The following is an 18679-nucleotide window of genomic DNA, read 5'->3' as shown; positions in this document are numbered from 1 at the left end:
AGTTTGAAGAAATTAGAACGATGTGATGAAAAAGTTAGAAGTTTAAGTGTAGGGAAAATCGATGTAACGGAAAAGTTGAATGTTTGAAGAAAAAAAGCTAGAATCTAAACAGGGCCTATATTTCTTTTGTCCAATTATAGCCCGCTAAAATTTAGAAGTCGTTTAAAATGTTAAGCGAAGCGAGGAGTAAAATTGACATATCTGATTCTAGAAGCATAGCGAGATCTGAGACGTGGCGCATAGCCTTCTGCCTGAACAAGTCCTTTTTAAGATGGAATGATGATGTTTGTAGAAGAAAAATAGTAGTATGCGCTATTATTTCAGAAAACAGCAAGCACGTCACAAACACGATAGATCTTGATCATGGAGCTTTTCAATCATTTCAAGCTATGGCTGTGTTTAGATCTAAAGTTCGGATCCAAATTTCAGTCCTTTTCCATCACATCAACCTGTCATAGACACACAACTTTTCAGTCACATCATCTCCAATTTTAACTAAAATCTAAATTTTGCGCTGAACTAAACACAGCCTATGTTTGCATGTGGTTCCTTAAGTTCTGTATTTTTTGGATTTCACTTGATTCTCTCGAGCAACCGAAATTTGGTACTACCTCTATCCTAAAATATAGACATTTTCTATATGAGTATGGGTATTTAAAAAAATTGATAAAAATGATTGTAGAAATGTTTACAGTGATTGGTTGAGAAAAGTAAATAAGTTAGGTAATTAAATGGAGAATAATTGTGATTGGTTAAGAGGAGAGGTGAATGAAAAAATAGCTCCATTTCATGATCATGAAATAGCTACAATTTGGAACGGAGGAAGTAACAATAGCATAGAATTGGAAATTGCGGTGTTTGTGTATTACCAAAATACCCAAATAGTAGAAAAAGGAAGTCTTACCTTACCGTTCCCATATTAACGAAATAGTTGATCTTTGAATTAATTCTTGATCAGCATGCGTCATAGTTGATCAGCTGCTGCTGCATCATGTCAGCAAGATGAAGTCGCAAACAGTCAAATTGAGAACCCAACAACGATCTCCGGTTGGACCGATAGATCGAGATCGGAGAGGACGGCACGGCGAAAAGTTGGGGCGTCAAGAAGAGAGAACCGAACGAAACCAAAACCAAACCATACCAAATCCGCTGCGCGCAGCAGCAGGATTGGATTGGGTTGCGCTTGCACTCCCCCCCGGCTTAGCTCCCCTCCCTCCCCACGTACAGCTCGGGTGCCGGTCTCGTGGGGGTCAAATTGCAGTGCGATTTGATGCGCGAGAGCGACCAGATTAGGTCACGGCAAAACGCCACGGACGTGGTCCTCCTCCTCCTCCACCACCACCACCAACGCCTCCGCCCCCACTCCCGCAACACCGCACCGGTGCACGTACACCAGCCCGCGATGCCGTGGGTTTCGCGTTCGCGTTCGCGTTGCCGGTGCGCGTCGCTGTTCGCTGCTACTAGATCCAGTGCATCCGAGCCGAGCCGACTGGTCAACTCGTGCGATCCATCCCCCACATGATGCTACAGCCTAGCCTTGCCCGATCCACGCAACGCGGCTGCAGCACAGGTTGGGGTTTCACCCGTACTATCCCCTCCCCACCACGCCTGCCTGTTTCTTCCGTTGCTGGATACGGATCGATTCACGAATCGGGGGTGTACGCATTGCTCTCCGGTGTTTGGCGGTTCAGGGAGAGCGAATCGAGTGGCGATCCGAGCGATGCAAGGCTGGACGTGAGGACGTCGCAGAGGCAATCATTAGTTGGGAGTTGGGACGAGAGAGTGAGAGCAAGTTTAATATTCTCTTCGTTCTAAAATAAGTGCAGTCATAGTTTTTCACGTCTAACTTTTACCATTCGTCTTATTTAAAAAAAAATTTTAAAAAAAATAAAAATATAAGTCACGGGTAAAGTATTATTCTTATTTTATCATCTTATAACAACAAAAATGCTAATTATAAAAAAATTTCAAATAAGATGGACGATCAAAGTTTGGCGCAGAAACTCATGGCTGCACTTATTTTGGAACGGAGGTAGTACTATAGTTCACTATGGGCTCCAATTCATCTGCAGCCAATCTAATAGTCAATTTATACAATAGTTTCTTACTATAATATTAATATATAGTCACATCTATCATGCACACTGCGTCTTGGAATCCATGCTGCAACTGGCTACAGATTTATAGCCTGCTGCACTTTTCTCTCATCTTTTATCTCATTAAAATATATTTATAACTGACTAATAGATGCTATTGTACCTGCTTTGAGAGATGTGGTGTTCCGTGGAAAACCACTTCACCGTCCATGCCAGTGTGCTACTCATGGTGGTGGCATGTTGGACTGTTTGTTTTCAGCCGTCCGATCCGTCACGAGAGAGCATCCGAGCCGTCTGGTGATCGAGGCCCGGTCAATCGGTCTCTGTATGGCTGTATGTGCCTGTCGATCGCTAGCTGTTACTGGTAGCCATCTTGATCTTGTCGTCTCCGATTCGTCGAATACTGATTTTGCTCACGTGCTCTCCTCAAGATTACTCCTAGTAGTACTGTTTAGTTGCGTCGTTGCCGTAACCTCTAACAAGTGTAACCACGTATAATTACGGTTGTTTTATCTAACTCATCATGCATCGTTTTCTTTTCAGCTTACTAAAATTTAAAGTTTAGGATTTAAATTTAAGTAAATTTTATAAAACTCCATGTATTTTAATCAATCTATCACAAAACTAAATATTTGAGAACGTGTGTCACAAAACTACATATTTATCACTATACTTCTCACAAAATTATAGATTTAATATATTGTGTCGGAAAACTACAAATTTAATATAAACTTTATCGCAAAACTACAACTTATGTAACCTTAATATATATATATATATATATATATATATATATATATATATATATATGTATATATATATGTCGAGGGGTAACCCTCTCTAGCGGCAGGCTGTGAGGCCCCCTTTTGAGAGTTCGGCCGGGGGCAGCGGGTGAGATTCGAGGATTTGGTGAGCGAAACTGTGTGTGATCTTGATCTCGGAGGCTCCTCCAAGACGATGAGACAAAAGAGGTTTATACAGGTTCGGGCCGCTATGAAGCGTAATACCCTACTGCTGTGTGTATGATTCTTCTGTGCTTAGAAAGTCTCTGAATCCCTGGTATGCAAGCTAGGGTTAGACAAGCTTTGGCTCAGGGATCCTCAGTCCGATCCCCCTCCCTCGCTAGGCATGGTCCTCCTTTTATACTCTAAATGGATACCACATGTGTTGCGAGTGCTACCTAGGGAGAAGGGAAAATATTCTCTATATTAATTACATGTCTTGTGCCTTAGCCCAGAAGCTATCTGCACGTCGGTTGCTGCGCGGGGCCCATTAAATCATGCAGGGCGCCCTTGTCATTCGCCATTTAATGGATGAGGACTTCTAGGTTCTCGTTCACACCAGAAAACGGGAACCCGGGTCAATTCAGAGTGGTTGGACCAGCTCTGACCGGGGTAAGAGGCTGTGAAGCCCCTCATCATTATGATGGAACGGGACGGAGCACGCCGCTTGCCGCCTGACACACTAACAGGGCGGGGGTACACAGTCGCCGTCCCATCGGTCATTCAACTGGTCACAGACCGGTCAGATGAGCAGCACGCCGCATTAAATATGGCATGGCGCGGTTGCATAGACCGCTTTAAATGCAGTTAGGTGGGCGTTAGGCGCGCCCACCTAACCCTGTACACGAGGGCTGATACGTGGAGGGGGTCGGGGCAACTCGAACCCAAGCGAGGGCGGCCTCCTCCTTCTAGCTTGGAGGGGGCAGCCGCCGCGCCACCCCGGGCTCGACCCCCCTCGGGTGGAGCCACGTGGGTTTGGGGGCGGCCCATCTCCAAGCTGGGAGGGGGCAGCCGCCGCAACACCCCGGGCTCGACCCCCCTCGGGGAGAGCCACGTGAGTTTGAGGGCGGCCTCCTCCCTCTAGCTGGGAGGGGGTAGCCGCCGCGCCACCCCGGGCTCGACCCCCCTCAGGGGGAGCCACGTGGGTTTGGGGGCGGCCCGACCCCAAGCTGGGAGGGGGCAGCCGCCGCAACACCCTGGGCTCGACCCCCCTCGGGGAGAGCCACGTGGGTTTGAGGGCGGCCTCCTCCCTCTAGCTGGGAGGGGGTAGCCACCGCTCCACCCCGGGCTTAATCCCCCCTCGCGGGGAGCCACGTGGGTTGGGGGGCTGCCCGACCCCAAGCTGGGAGGGGGCAGCCGCCCCAACACCCCGGGCTCGACCCCCCTCGAGGAGAGCCACGTGGGTTTGAGGGCGGCCTCCTCCCTCTAGCTAGGTGGGGGTAGCCACCGCTCCACTCCGGGCTTGATCCCCCCTCGCGGGGAGCCATGTGGGTTTGAGGGCAGCCTCCTCTCTCTAGACGTGATACCCCCGGGCCCATATCACCAACAATATATATACTATTGATATAAACTCTAAAATGTATCGTTGTTGATAATTTCATAACTAAATTACATTTCTAGTTCCGTGATAAACTTAGTGCTAAATATGTAGTTTCATGATATGTAACTTTTAATATGTAGTTTGCGATAGTTAATCAAAATATTTATAGGTTTATAAAAATTTACTCTTTAAAGTTTGATTTGATATTATTTTATTAACTTATTTTTTACTGTTGGTCTTTAAATCGTTAAAAAGGAATGTATAAAACTTTTACACATCATTTTTGTCGACAGCTTATAATTAACTAGGGGCTAAACGATATTCCCTCCGTCTCATAATATAAGGGATTTTGACTTTTTGCTTGCAATGTTTGACCACTCGTCTTATTCAAAAAATTTATACAAATATAAAAAATAAAAAGTTGTGCTTAAAGTACTTTGGATAATAAAGTAAGTCAATAAAATAATAATTCCAAAATTTTTGAATAAGACGAATGGTTAAACAGTGGGTGGAGGGAGTAGTACAGTTGATAGTTGATACGGATAAGGTGGCCGACGAATACTCCCTCTGTCCTGAATATTTAATGCCATTGACTTTTTTAAATATGTTTGACCATTCGTCTTATTCAAAAACTTTTGTGAAATATGTAAAACTATATGTATATATAAAAGTATATTTAACAATGAATCAAATGATATGAAAAGAATTACTGCCTCTGTCCCAAAATAAGTGCAGCCATAGATATCTGTGTTTAGCGTTTTGACCGTCCGTCTTATTTGAAAAATTTATGAAAAAAATAAATAAAAATTAGTCACATATAAAGTACTACTCATGTTTTATCATATAATAGCAATAAAAATATTAATCATATTTTTTTTCAAATAAGACAAACGGTTAAATGCTAGACATGAACAGTGCTAAAACTGCACTTATTTTAGGACGGATGGAGTAATAAATACTTATTTTTTTTAAATAAGACGAACGATCAAAATATATTTTAAAAAAGTGTTAAATATTTATGGACGGATGGAATAACGATGTGGCAAGTCAATTCATAATGTTCACTCGGGGGGGGGGGGGGGGGGGGGGGGGGGGGGGGGGGTTACCGTCAGGGCTAGGAACCGAAAGAAATTTCTTGGTCGCCGGGTCGTTCCTAGCTAGCGGCTTTTTCTCAAACAAACAAACAATTATCGTCTCGGTCTATGAAAATTCGCTGCTCTAATTGACCTTCTGCGCTAAAAAGAACAGCAACACATGAGTCTAGGAGTAGCAGCTAGGCATTTCTTAACAGGTTGACCTAATGAGCTGTTTATAATGAAACATCAAATCAGAAAGTCATCAACAATGAGCCACATGGAGAATGCCCTCAAAATCGATTCAAATCTGACTAAAAAAAAACCATTCAATTTGAAGTGGCAAGAGCGTATATACTGCACCTGCATGCCAGCGGAGACGGATGCGGTAATTGATGCCCGTGCACTGCCTTGCAAAATTGACCCACACTATACTCCATTCTAGTGGCGGATCCAGAAAATCGATTTATTGGTGTCATAACATATCTATCAGTGTCATAGTATGCTAATTATATTTAGATCATAGTGTTATAACATATGAATAAACAATTTCACTATAAATTTTGCTAAAAGTCATCGGTGTCGCCTGACACCGACCCTTCTATTGTAGATCCTCCCCTGCTCCATACTACAACACATTACAACACATTACATTGACAGAGAGGAGTAGCCTTGCAGATTTGAGCATTGCCAAGCTTTGAGTGTGGTGAATTTCCGCATGTTTTTCACAAGGCCAGCACGGCAATGATCCCACCAATGAATGGCTCGTCGTCTCATCGATCATAATTACACGATGGAAATGATTCTGGCCGTTTTTCTCGGGACCATGTGATTTAACCATGGCCTTTTGCCATCCAGTGTGGGTCAAGAGAAATAAATATCAATGCCATGGCAAGTTGCCAACGTTCAGATCCTGCCGAACAATTAAACGTACAAAGGGGGAAAATTTGTCAAATATTTTTTATGTGTACTCTGCTATCCGATGTGATACGTACGCGTCGTGTGCCCTTCAAACACCAGAGACGATGATAATTAAACGTGGGTTATTCTGTTGGATTACGCAAGTACGCGATGTTATCTTCGCAACCACTGTACTAAAAAGCTTGACTTGGCGGATCATACGGTCCAGCTTAACGAAGACAGTGTGACAGTGCACAGTACTATGTCTAACGAAACGTGTTGCTGTGTTCCACAGCTGACAGATCATCAAGGAGTATTGTAGCGACACTGCTACAGCTACAGCTCGGCCAGATGGTACGAATTGTTGTGTTGTCCGTCGAGATGATGGATCGATCGATCGAACAAAAAACCAGCTGCCTGCCTGCTGTGTAATTAATCCATACTGGTGCCAACCATGATCCAGATTCCAGGAGGTAAGGGGCGCACGGTGAGTTGGTGACCAATCAGCTAAGAGCTTATACTTTACTCTCTCCGTCCCAGAATATAATAAACTAAAATTAGAGGGGATATTTACTAGTACTACGAATTTGATGCTACAAATATGGATAGTAGAATATAAGAATCGGTAGGATTAAATGGAATATTTTCTAGTACTACGAAACTGAACAATCTATCTGTAACGTAATATTAGAAAATATCTTATCCAATTTTAAGATATTATATTTTGAGACGGAAGAAGTACACTGTGGTCTCCCCCCGCAGTGGCAGCAAGCAGTCAGGCAAGCAGAGTGTAGTCACACCCTCGGTGTACGTAGCCTGTCGCAGGCAAGCCTTCCAGACTGGAGATGATGTCGAGAAAAGCCTTTTCCTAAGCTGGCTGCTCACGCTTACGTCCGTCCGATCCTTGCGTGTGGTGTTCGTGTTCTGCCTCCAGCTTTGCACCTGGAATAGCCGAAACAGTGTAGGAGTAGTGTAGGACAGTGACACGGCGTCACCTGTGATCTGCTGCACGCGGCTGTAGTCCACGCAGCGGCATCAGGCACGGTACAAGGAGATCTGTAATCAAATCACCACTCGTGTATTCAGGGTTTGCAAAATCGCGTGATTATCGCACAGTTATCATTGCGGTTTCAGTTTTAAAAACCTTATGATTACATAAAAACGGTCACCAACTACAGGTGAGCCTCGGCTTCATCTGCCGATTTCTACAGGGAGATCGCAAAGCAGCATTGGTTTCGTGCCGTTGTTGTCACCGATCTCAGGAGCCAGCTAGCTATTCACCTGCAGGAGCCGGAGCGAGGCAGACGTCCGTGTGCGTGTGCAGCGTGTTGCTAGTTGTGCTGATACCTTTTGACAGCAAAAAGTGTGCATCCATGGTCGTACATAAGCAAGTTGCATCTATCCTACAGAAGCAAGTGTATATTATACTAGCAGGAAAGAGATGTACAACCAAAATGACAGGGAAAAAGCTCAAAACAAATAAGGATAAATAAGGATTGTTAGCGTGCCAAGCACACTCTCATCACCCTCATGTCATGTGTCGCTCACTCTCATGTCGCTTGGATGATGCGATTCCTCGGCTTGAAAAAAAATACCGAATCCGTGACCGGTAATTCTCTGATAATTACGTTCTCCAATCTCCAGACAGATCGATCTCTCACAGCGAAAGTGCCTAGCGCTTTCGTCTTTCTCGTGCACTTGCCGCCGCCTGCTAGTTGCATAGTATGCCGCGCGCCGCTGTCCCACGACCAGAAAAATGCGCACGGTTTCGTACCATTTCCACATATCAACCCGGCACCCCGGCAACGCCCACGCTTCCCACACGCGCGCGTGATTCGTACTGCGGCCGTTCTTTTTCGTTGTTAATCATTTCTATTAAGCTCACCCCACTATACACGAAACACCACTCACGTTTCCGTGAATGTGTTTTCTAACATAATGTTCTAATTAAGAGACGATAACTAGTGACACATCCTTAATATCACTAAATTTTTTTTTTAAAAACCCACTTGACATATACTCTCGAATATTAATTTCAATATATGTAAATCTAAACATTCAATTAATATACTTATAAGAAAAATTCAAGCAATTTAAAATTTAAAATTTGACTATTTAATCTTTGCAAAATAAGATAGAAAATGGTTGCATTAGAGTAGGTACAATAGCAGGCTATAAGACAGCTACAAACATATTTTAAGGAGATAAATAATAAGAGAGAAGAGCAGCGGGCTACAGATTTGTAGCCAGCTGTAGCACGGACTTTAAGACACACTGTGTGTGTGATAAGTGAGACCAGATATTAATAGTGTAATACTATGTAACTATTTTATAAATGAGCTATTAGGTTGGCTATAGATGAATTAAAGCTAGTAGTTGGCTATACTATTAAACTTGCTCTTACGAACGGGATAGGTTGACAATGACGCGGCGTGCAGGCTTATCAGCTCATGTGCAGCTGACTCGGTCGGTCGGTGATCAGGAGCCGTACCTAGCTGCAGGAGCTGGGCGATGACGACGGAACATGCATGTACTTAGATAAACAGGTTCGACTGATTAGGATTAATAACTGGCCAGTCGGTTTTGATTGCTAATCCAAACACCAACTTGCGTGTTACTAAATGCTAGTAGTACCTATTGTCTTCGGTTGTGCGTTGCACTGAGTATACTAGTGGCTACTAGTAGTAATTAAAGGAAGACTTAGTATATGACAGGATATATGTCGGTGATAAGTTGGAGCTAAATTCATGAGAACAAGCTTACGTTTTCGTCGCATAGGATTGTCTGCACTGAACGGATTAAAGGACACATCATGATTCGTGTGCATATTTTCTACGCAGTACGCTTGAAAATTGGGGTAATTACAATTAAGCACGCAGCACAACCATCCACACACTTTTGTACATTTTTTTTCTGACGGATCCACACTTTTGTACTGAATATGTACGCCCGTACTTCTAAAATGGGTGGACATCAATGCCGGGTCTAGACTTAATTGGTGATTTTACACAGCTTACCACCTCCATTGTTGTCCACTTATTTTGTGTAAGCAGTGGACATTTGGACGGCTTACTAGTACATACACAATCATATACAATTATGATAATGTTGCCTACCTCTAGCAGGGTCCAAAAGCAAAAATGTATCGAGAAGACTTTTGGCATGGACTTGCAAGATCACAACCAACTCCGTCGAAATTCACTGAAAAAAAAAATACACATCAATCTCACGGATGGCAACATGGCTTCAAACAACTTCCCCAAATTATCTATTGTATCAATTTGTATGTGCACGCAGTGACAGATACAAGCCACGTCTGTTGCAAAACGCCAGCTTAATTCCTTTTAACAAAGTCATCAGAAAATCACAATGCAAGTGCATGCATTCCTACTTTCCGGTCTCATTCTCTCTCTCTTTTACTACTACCTCACATGATCACATCCACTATCACTGATAAGCCTCCATCAGCTGCTCTCATATCCTCTTTTTTTTTTATCTTAAGACGTCATGCTTACACAAACAAGAGAATTATTACTACTGCTCCACTAAACGGCAGCACGTCGCATTTGACTACTATTCTACTTCTACTCGCCAGAGTGATCATCTGCGGCAGGTGCATCTCTGCACGTATCAATCAAGAAGCCTTTTTTGATTTCAATCAAAGGCCGTAATTTTCATCTTCGACTTTGACCTTGACAATGCCTAGCTTAATTTTACTCGTCTCTCTCCAGCAACCGATCGATCTCCACAGTATTCTAGTCAAGTGAGACGATGAGAATGTGGGCCCCACCGACAGGTACCGACCAATCATGGGCGCCACGGATGAGAGACGACGCCAAAGCCCAGTGGCCAACAATGGCCATCCATCCTCTAATATAAGTTGTTCAATAGTATAGCCCACTACTGACTGTAAATCATTTATAGTTAATATAATAGTCAATTCATATAATAAAATACTTACTATACTATCAATACATGGTTCCACCTGCCATACACACATTATGTCTTGGAGTCCGTGTTGCAGCTGGCTACAGATCTGTAGCCCGTTACTCTTATCTCTCTTCCTTTAACTCCTTAGAATATGTTTATAGCTGGTTTATAGCCTGCTACTGTATCTGCTGCTATAAATCAGCTATAACCATATATCGAGAAGAAAAGAGAAGAGAGAGAAAAAAGCGGACCACAGATTTATAGCCGGTTGTAACACAGACTCCAAGACGTTACGTGTGTATGAGAGGTGTGACCGGATAATAATGGTGTAGTATATTTTTATAATTAACTATTATATGAATGGGCTATTAGATTAGCTATAAATAATTTAGAGCCAGCAGATGGCTATATCATTAAACTTGCTCTAATTGGAGAAGCAAGCCAAAAACACCTCTCTGCGTATCAATGCACATCCAATCCTCGCCAAGTTTTTTTCAAAGGCAAGGGCCAATAATTTAGCCTTTTGGGAGAGCGTCACTTGTGGGCAGGTCCAAATTAACATTTCCAGGTTTGGCGGCTGCTTCCTCTTTCTGCTTGAACACTTGGGGATAGAGAATAGATAACAAACTGGCTGGGTCATGGGGGCTTCTTCTTCTTCCATTTGCAGGTTTGATTCGATTTTATCTTTGCCTGTCAGTGTCACAGATGGAGTAATTAACAAGTGCTTGCTGTACTGGTCAGTGGTTAAACTAATGTTTAGTACAGCATAAAAGGGGAGCTCCTTGTGGGGGAGTTGCTCTTGTGCTGTGGCGTGTGTGGTCTGGTGTTGTGATAAGTCGATGAGAGAGCTTTTGTGAGTGACAGGGAGGATTTGGGAGCTAGGATAAGCTTGATAATTCAGCTGAAGGGAGACTGGGAGAAGGAAATGAAATGCAGCCACATGATTGCCTCAACTGCATGTCTCTCCACCAGATGATACTACTCCAATATAGGTCAGTCGTCTGTATACTGTAGCGCTACAGGGAGGCGTCCGCGTCAGTTCAGATGATCCGTGTCGTTGCCTTTAATCAAAAATGAGTATACTAGTAGCAAGTGGTGAAGTGGGGTTCCTAAGACTGTTGGAGCATTACAGATTTACAGTATGCCTGAAGAAAGTGTCCCGTAGCACAGCTATCTGGTTAGGCCAATGGGCCCTAACTGGACCCTGTGTGGGTGGGCCCTGCCATGCGTGCTTAAGGAAAATATCCTGCCGTTCCTTGTTTTCACGTCGAGTTTAACTGATATCCTTAATAAATCGTAATAAATCGTAATACCAGAAATCTTTACCTCCTATCTTGGTAAAACCGTTCAAATTAGATCCCATAGCTATATGGATTGCTGGGTTCACTGATGTGGCATCTTATTTAGCAAAACGAAAATACAATAACATATATGATCCACATGTAAGCGAGAAAAAAAATGTGGGACCTATATGTCAACATCCATTTCTTTCTTCTTTCTTTTCCCCAAGCACGCACGTTGGTCGGGGGTTGGTGGTGAGGGAGGCGGATGGCGAGCCCCTCCGAGATCGAGCTCGCTAGGTTGCTATGTGAGGGAGGCGAGACAGCAGATGATACAAATTGATGGGGATAGACGCGCCATGGCCTCCTTGGCTATGGCGGCCTCCACAACAACGATGAGCAGAAGGATGGGACTTAGGAGGAGGTCGAGCGTCGGGGCTCCTCTCTCTCTCTCTCTCTCTCTCCCTCCTCATCTCCTTTAGCCCTACGACCTCCCTGGCAAGGCTCCTTCGACCGATGGATCTTGACGGGTGCAGGCACTATCTCAGGCAATCTCGATGGGTGGACTTAGTAGAGGGGGCAATGTGGACATTGCGTACTCTCCTCCGATGGATATGGACGCTAGAAAGGCCCTTGAAGAAATCATCAGAAACCATATTTGGCGTGTTTGGTGGGCGAACTCGATGGAGGGAGTGATGGGAAAGAGAGGAACGAGGGGGAGATACCAAGAGAAAAAGGAGATCGCCACCTTTACACGGACAATTGGTGTAGTTGGCACACCCACCACTTTTCACTCCAGCTTCCACCTCGACCGTGACGGAGCAAAGAGTGACCATGCCTACGAAGGCATCACCAACCATTTCCCATGTAGTGAAGACGATGGGTTTCCTAGGGGCAGTGTTGTTGTGTTGGCGGTCAGAGGGGAGGCTGAGCTTCGCCGTCATCATGGAGGAGACGAGGTGAAGAGGAGAGAGGAGAGAGGAGAGGGGAAGCAGATGAAGGTGAGATGGCCACTTACATGTGGCTCTGCATGCTTTTATTTTCTTTTTGTTGCTTATGATGCCACGTTATCAAAACCAACCATCCACACCGCCATGAGACCTGACTTGGCCGGTTTTATCAAAGATTAGGATGAAGCTTTTCAGTATTGCATTGGAGGGATGACATTAAAATTGGCGTAAAAATGAGGGGACTTATTCCGCTTCAGTTTGCAAGAGCAGTGGCCTAATTGTGCTTCCAAATTGAATACGTACGGCACAGTACAGATCTACAGCATATTTGACTATTAAGCCCAGGATAAGTACTGGGCCAATTTATGGAGTTCACTTGAGCAATATAAGGGCCCATAACCTTGCAAGCGAACTAGTTTGTTGTTTTTTTTTTCTCGCTACACACCGATCTGTTTCTTTTTCTTCAAACCACACCGATCTGCGACTGTGATGGTCTATATACTTTACAAGTTCGTATTGCTGATTTTTGTGATTTGCTAGGTACTATGACAGAATAAACAGGAAGACTGTCAACGTTGAGATAAAATACTGATACCAAGCTACTACAATTGAAGGAAGGCGTACGTAAAAGATTCTACTACTAATTGCTAGCACTCAAAAACTACAACATCTACCAACTCACATCGTAACACAATTCAAGAAGAGAAGAACTGCAATCGTCTTTTTTTCACCACGATGTTGAATTTGATAATACAACTTTTGATTGACCTTTCGATTCTTTGATGCACACAAGGAGTAGGGATGAAAGGTCAACGTTGGACTCCAAGTTTGTTGCATCAAGGCAAAGAAGAGAAGCGAAACAAGGTTTGTTCTCTCGTCTACCTTATTTTTCTTCTGCGTTCTGAAGGGAATCGGCATTTGTCTTCCAGAAACAAAATAGTGCTCGGGGGAATCTTTTCATAACAAAATAGGAGCATGTTTTATGCATAATTAAAAACGGCTATCATTGAGGCAAATGATGACATTCGCGCATGTAACCTCATTATTATAGTAGTTGCAAGTGTCGGTTTGTTGTTTTCTAATCATCTAATCTGTTCCTTTTTTACTTCGAGGGTGTACGTGCTTGAGCAACAAGGTTTGCCTATCAGATATTCGAGCAATCCAAATCTCAAACGAACACAGTTAGAACACGAACGGATAGGCCTGAATGAGGGACCACAACACCATTCGCCTACACCGCTACACGCACCAAGATGATAGAATTCGTTTCCTATTCGCACCTTCTTTTTTTTTTCTTTCTTTTTTGCCCTCGCGGATGTCGATGGTTTTTTGTACCAAAATGTTTGCTGCTAACACTTGAATGCAGCACCAAGAAAAAAAAAGAGGCTATTAAATCTGGTCCTGAACATTACAGGCAAAACAACCATGCTTAGTATAAAACCACCCACGAATCTTCCCAAGAACGATAAGCTTGATGTTTAAACTCGCCCATACACACAAACAGCCGGTGTGCACAATCGCAACATGAAGTTTATTGATGTCCTGGGAAAAGTTCTACTGCATTCCTTTGTGCTTTGGAGCAAATGATGAATCAACCACATACCATTTTTATTTTATTTGCAATATTTTTGTTGAAGGGACATCCCCCACCTGATAAAATTAATATTAGAAAAAAAACCCTACACAACAAGGTAAGATAAAAGAAAAAAAACGAAGGAAAAGCACAAAAGTTGAAGAGGCAAATTTGCAACGTGAGGCAAGAGTTAACCACACAATTATCTTAGAAGTAGAGAGAAAGAAAAATCTTGTAACCTATGAGCCCAAAACATCTGTACGAGAAAGATGAATAACATGATTTAAAATATCCTAATTTATATTTGTCGGAGAATGAACTCCTCCACCAGGGAACCGTGAGGCCCCCCTTTGTGAGTTCGACCGGGGGCAGCGGGTGAGATTCGAGGGCTTGGTGACCGGAGCTGTATGATCTTGAGGGGGTTAGGTCCCTCCAAAACGATGAGACAAAAAAGGTTTATACAGGTTCGGACCGCTGAGAAGCGTAATACTCTACTCCTGTGCATGATTGATTGAATGTAGAACACAAGTGCATAGGGTTGCGAGACCCAAGCGCCAGTTCGCTCGGAAGTCCCCCCCTCCACCACTAGGCCTGGACCTCCTTTTATACCTCAAGGGGTTACCACATGGGCCCAACAATCTAACCTAACTCCGGTGGAGAAGTATTATAATCTTTGCATTAAATGCATGTCTTGTCTCTTGACTTGAGAAGCCAAGCACATGTCGTCTTGATGATGGGGCCTGTCAAATCTTGCCGCCTGACACGGGGGTACCCCTGTCAGTCACCATTTAACGGGTGAAGACTTCTGGGCTCCTATTACACTGGGAAACGGGAGCCTTGCTTTGACCAGAGCGGGAGGACCGACTCCGGCTAGGATAAGAGGATGAGAACCTCTCACCATCATTATTTGATGGGATATGTCGGGCTGCACGTCGCCTGACACACGCGATGGTGCGCCTGACATCTTGGGTCCCAGCAGTCATTCGACCGGTCACAGACCGGTTGAGTGCACTGCACACCGCATTAAATGCGGCGTGGCGCGACCGCTCGGGACGCCATAAATGCGGGTAGGTGGGCACCTGGAGGCGGACACCTAACCCACCGTACGAGGTGACCTAGAGAGGGGGTCGGGGGAGCCCGACCCCTAGTCACAGGAGGGGGCGGCTGCCGCCCGACCTCGGGCCCGACCCCCCTCTGGGGAGGGCCATGTGGCATTGGAGGGCAGCCTCCTCCATCCAGTCTCTGGGAAGGAGTGGCCGCTGCCCTACCTCGGGCCTGACTCCCCTCGGGAGAGGGCCACGTGGCATCGGGGGGCAGCCTCCTCCGACTAGTCTTTGGGGAAGGAGTGGCCGCCACCCCACCTCGGGCCTGGCTCCCCTCGGGGGAGGGCCACGTGGCATCGGGGGGCAGCCTCGTCCCTCTAAACCTGATACCCTCGGGCCCATATTATCGACAGTAGCCCCCGGCGTTAGCCCTGACCAAAACTTTTCCTAGGTGGTCAGGGTTGACGCCACTATGTTAGTCAAATGACATGTGGGCCCGATCTCTTATTCTTTCTTTGCTGGCACTAGGACCCATGCGCCTTTTTCGCCCCAGCCTGAGGGCGACTCGCTAGCCCGTACCTTAGGCTGTGAACTTATTTTCTGTATATATTCAGCAAACGTTGTTAGATTCTCTCGGGCCCGTGACCTCGCTTGCCCCTGCCATTTGTTAACCTCTGTTTATGTTCTACTTCATCTATTCAAACGATTATTTTCGCGAGTGTGAGGACTGAACTTTCCATAGCCAGCAATCTTTACCTGCGATCAAGCTAAGCTGGGCGCCGTAGCCAGCCGGCGGGGCCGAAGCCAGCCGCTGCGGAAGAGCTAGTACAGGGGGCCCCGGGCGTCGACGGTACCCAGAGCTCGACGCAAGGCTAGGATAGGGCTAGGAATCGTAGCCCCCGCACTTTAAGCAAAGAATCATTTGAATGGATGAAGCGAATACAAACTTTTTGTTACCAAGGGAGGCAAGCCGGCGCGCGACACATAGGTACCGCGGGACCGCGAGGAAGAGATAGGCGAGAGATAAATATAAGCAATAATAATTCTATGCAAACGATTATCTTCGCGCGAGTGTGAGGACTGAACTTTCTATAGCCAGCAATCTTCGCCTGCGATCAAGCGAACCTGAGCGTCGTAACCAGCCGACGGGGCCAAAGCCAGCCGCTACGAAAGAGCTAGCACAGGAGGCCCCGGGCATCAACGGCGTCCAGAGCTCGACGCAGGGCTAGGATAGAGCTAGGAATCGTAGCCCCCACACTTTTAGCAAAGAATTGCTTGTATAAATGAAGCAAACACAAACCTTGCTTGCATGTCGCGACTTTTCAAACCTTTAGCTCGAAGAGGGCCCCCCACCATGGGTTCCGAACCATCTTGGGGAGCCTGTGACCACTTAGCAAACGAGGTCAGGTTCCCACAAGCCTGTGTCCCCACGCTACACATTCTGTCTGCTCTTTCCTTTCGGTGGCCTCCTTCCAATCTCTTTTCCTTCTACATGGACGATTACTTTCGCACGAGTGTGAGAGCCGAAAACTCTAGAGCCAGCAATCCCCGTCCACAGTTGAGCTAGGCCGGGTACTGTAGCCAGCCGGCGGGACCAAAGCCAGCACAGGGGGTCCCGGGCGTCGACGGCACCCGGAGCTCAACTTAAGGCTAGGATAAGGCTAGAAGACTTAGCCCCCACACTTAGCGAAGAATCGTTCATGTAGATGGGAGAGAGGTTGGGCTCTTACCACTGAGGGAGCAAACAAATGCGCAACACACGGGCGTCGTAGGGCCATGAGAATAGAATGGGGGAAAATAAATATAAGATTTCAAGCTGTACTAGGTTGATGAGTTGAAAATTTGAAAATACTGAAAACATAAGAGGACGATTAGTTGAGCCGGGCTGGGCACCGTAGCCAACCGGCGGGACCAAAGCTAGCCGCTACGGAAGAGCCAGCACAGGGGATCCTGGGCTTTGACGGCAACCGGAGCTCAACTGCTGGGGTCCTCCCAGGAGTGGATCGAGGCAGGCAGCAGGTTCATGAGCCAACCCTGCGCTTGGCCCCTGAGGGCCATGGGGAAGAAGTTCGCCATGACCCGGTCGTCACCCCCCGTCGCCTCTATGATCGTCGTGTGGATCTGGAGGGACTCGGTGGGTTGACGCTGTTGTCGTACTTCTCGGTGAGGCTAGGCCGGAACTTTGAGGGCCATCGGACATTCCGAAGACTCGCCACAAAGACCTGGTAGCCAAGCTTACCTGGTGGGGATGTGGGGGCCTTGCCCCTGCCTGGGGTGGCGCGACACTCCTGAGGATGCTGTGCCTTCCCCCATAGCGGTGGCGCGACACTCACCATGCCGGCGCTCGAAAGAACATCAAAAATCACGAATGCGCCCCCTACCTGGCGTGCCAGATGTCGGAGAATGAACTCCTCCACCAGGGAACCGTGAGGCCCCCCTTTGTGAGTTCGGCCGGGGGCAGCAGGTGAGATTCGAGGGCTTGGTGAGCGGAGCTGCGTAATCTTGAGAGGGTTAGGCCCCTCCAAGACGATGAGACAAAAGATGTTTATACAGGTTCGGACCGCTGAGAAGCGTAATACCCTACTCCTGTGCATGATTGATTGAATGTAGAACATAGGTGCTTGGGGTTGCGAGACCCAAGCGCCAGTTCGCTCGGAAGTCCCCCCCTCCACCACTAGGCCTGGACCTCCTTTTATACCTCAAGGGGTTACCACATGGGCCCAACAACCTAACCTAGCTCTGGTCGAGAAGTATTATAATCTTTGCATTAAATGCATGTCTTGTCTCTTGACTTGAGAAGCCAAGCACACGTCGTCTTGATGATGGGGCCTGTCAAATCTTGCCGTCTGACACGGGGGTGCCCCTGTCAGTCACCATTTAACGGGTGAAGACTTCTGGGCTCCTATTACACCGGGAAACGGGAGCCTTGCTTTGACCAGAGTGGGAGGACCGACTCCGGCTGGGATAAGAGGATGAGAACCTCTCACCATCATTATTTGATGGGATATGTCGGGCTGCACGTCGCCTGACACACGCGATGGTGCACCTGACATCTTGGGTCCCATCAGTCATTCGACCGGTCACAGACTGGTTGAGTGCACTGCACACCGCATTAAATGCGGCGTGGCGCGACCGCTCGGGACGTCATAAATGCGGGTAGGTGGGCACCTGGAGGCGGACACCTAACCCACCGTACGTGGTGACCTAGAGAGGGGGTCGGGGGAGCCCGACCCCTAGTCACGGGAGGGGGCGGCCGCCGCCCGACCTCGGGCCCGACCCCCCTCGGGAGAGGGCCACGTGGCATTAGAGGGCAGCCTCCTTCATCCAGTCTCTGGGAAGGAGTGGCCGTTGCCCTACCTCGGGCCTGACTCCCCTCGGGGGAGGGCCACGTAGCATCGGGGGGCAGTCTCCTCCGACTAGTGTTTGGGGAAGGAGTGGCCGCCACCCCACCTCGGGCTTGACTCCCCTCGGGGGAGGGCCACGAGGCATCAGGGGGCAGCCTCCTCCCTCTA

This window comes from Oryza glaberrima, chromosome 3 (genome assembly GCF_000147395.1).
Source record: "Oryza glaberrima chromosome 3, OglaRS2, whole genome shotgun sequence".
Taxonomy (NCBI): domain Eukaryota; kingdom Viridiplantae; phylum Streptophyta; class Magnoliopsida; order Poales; family Poaceae; genus Oryza; species Oryza glaberrima.
The sequence above is the reverse complement of the archived record's forward strand: the minus strand, read 5'-3'. Positions refer to the sequence as shown.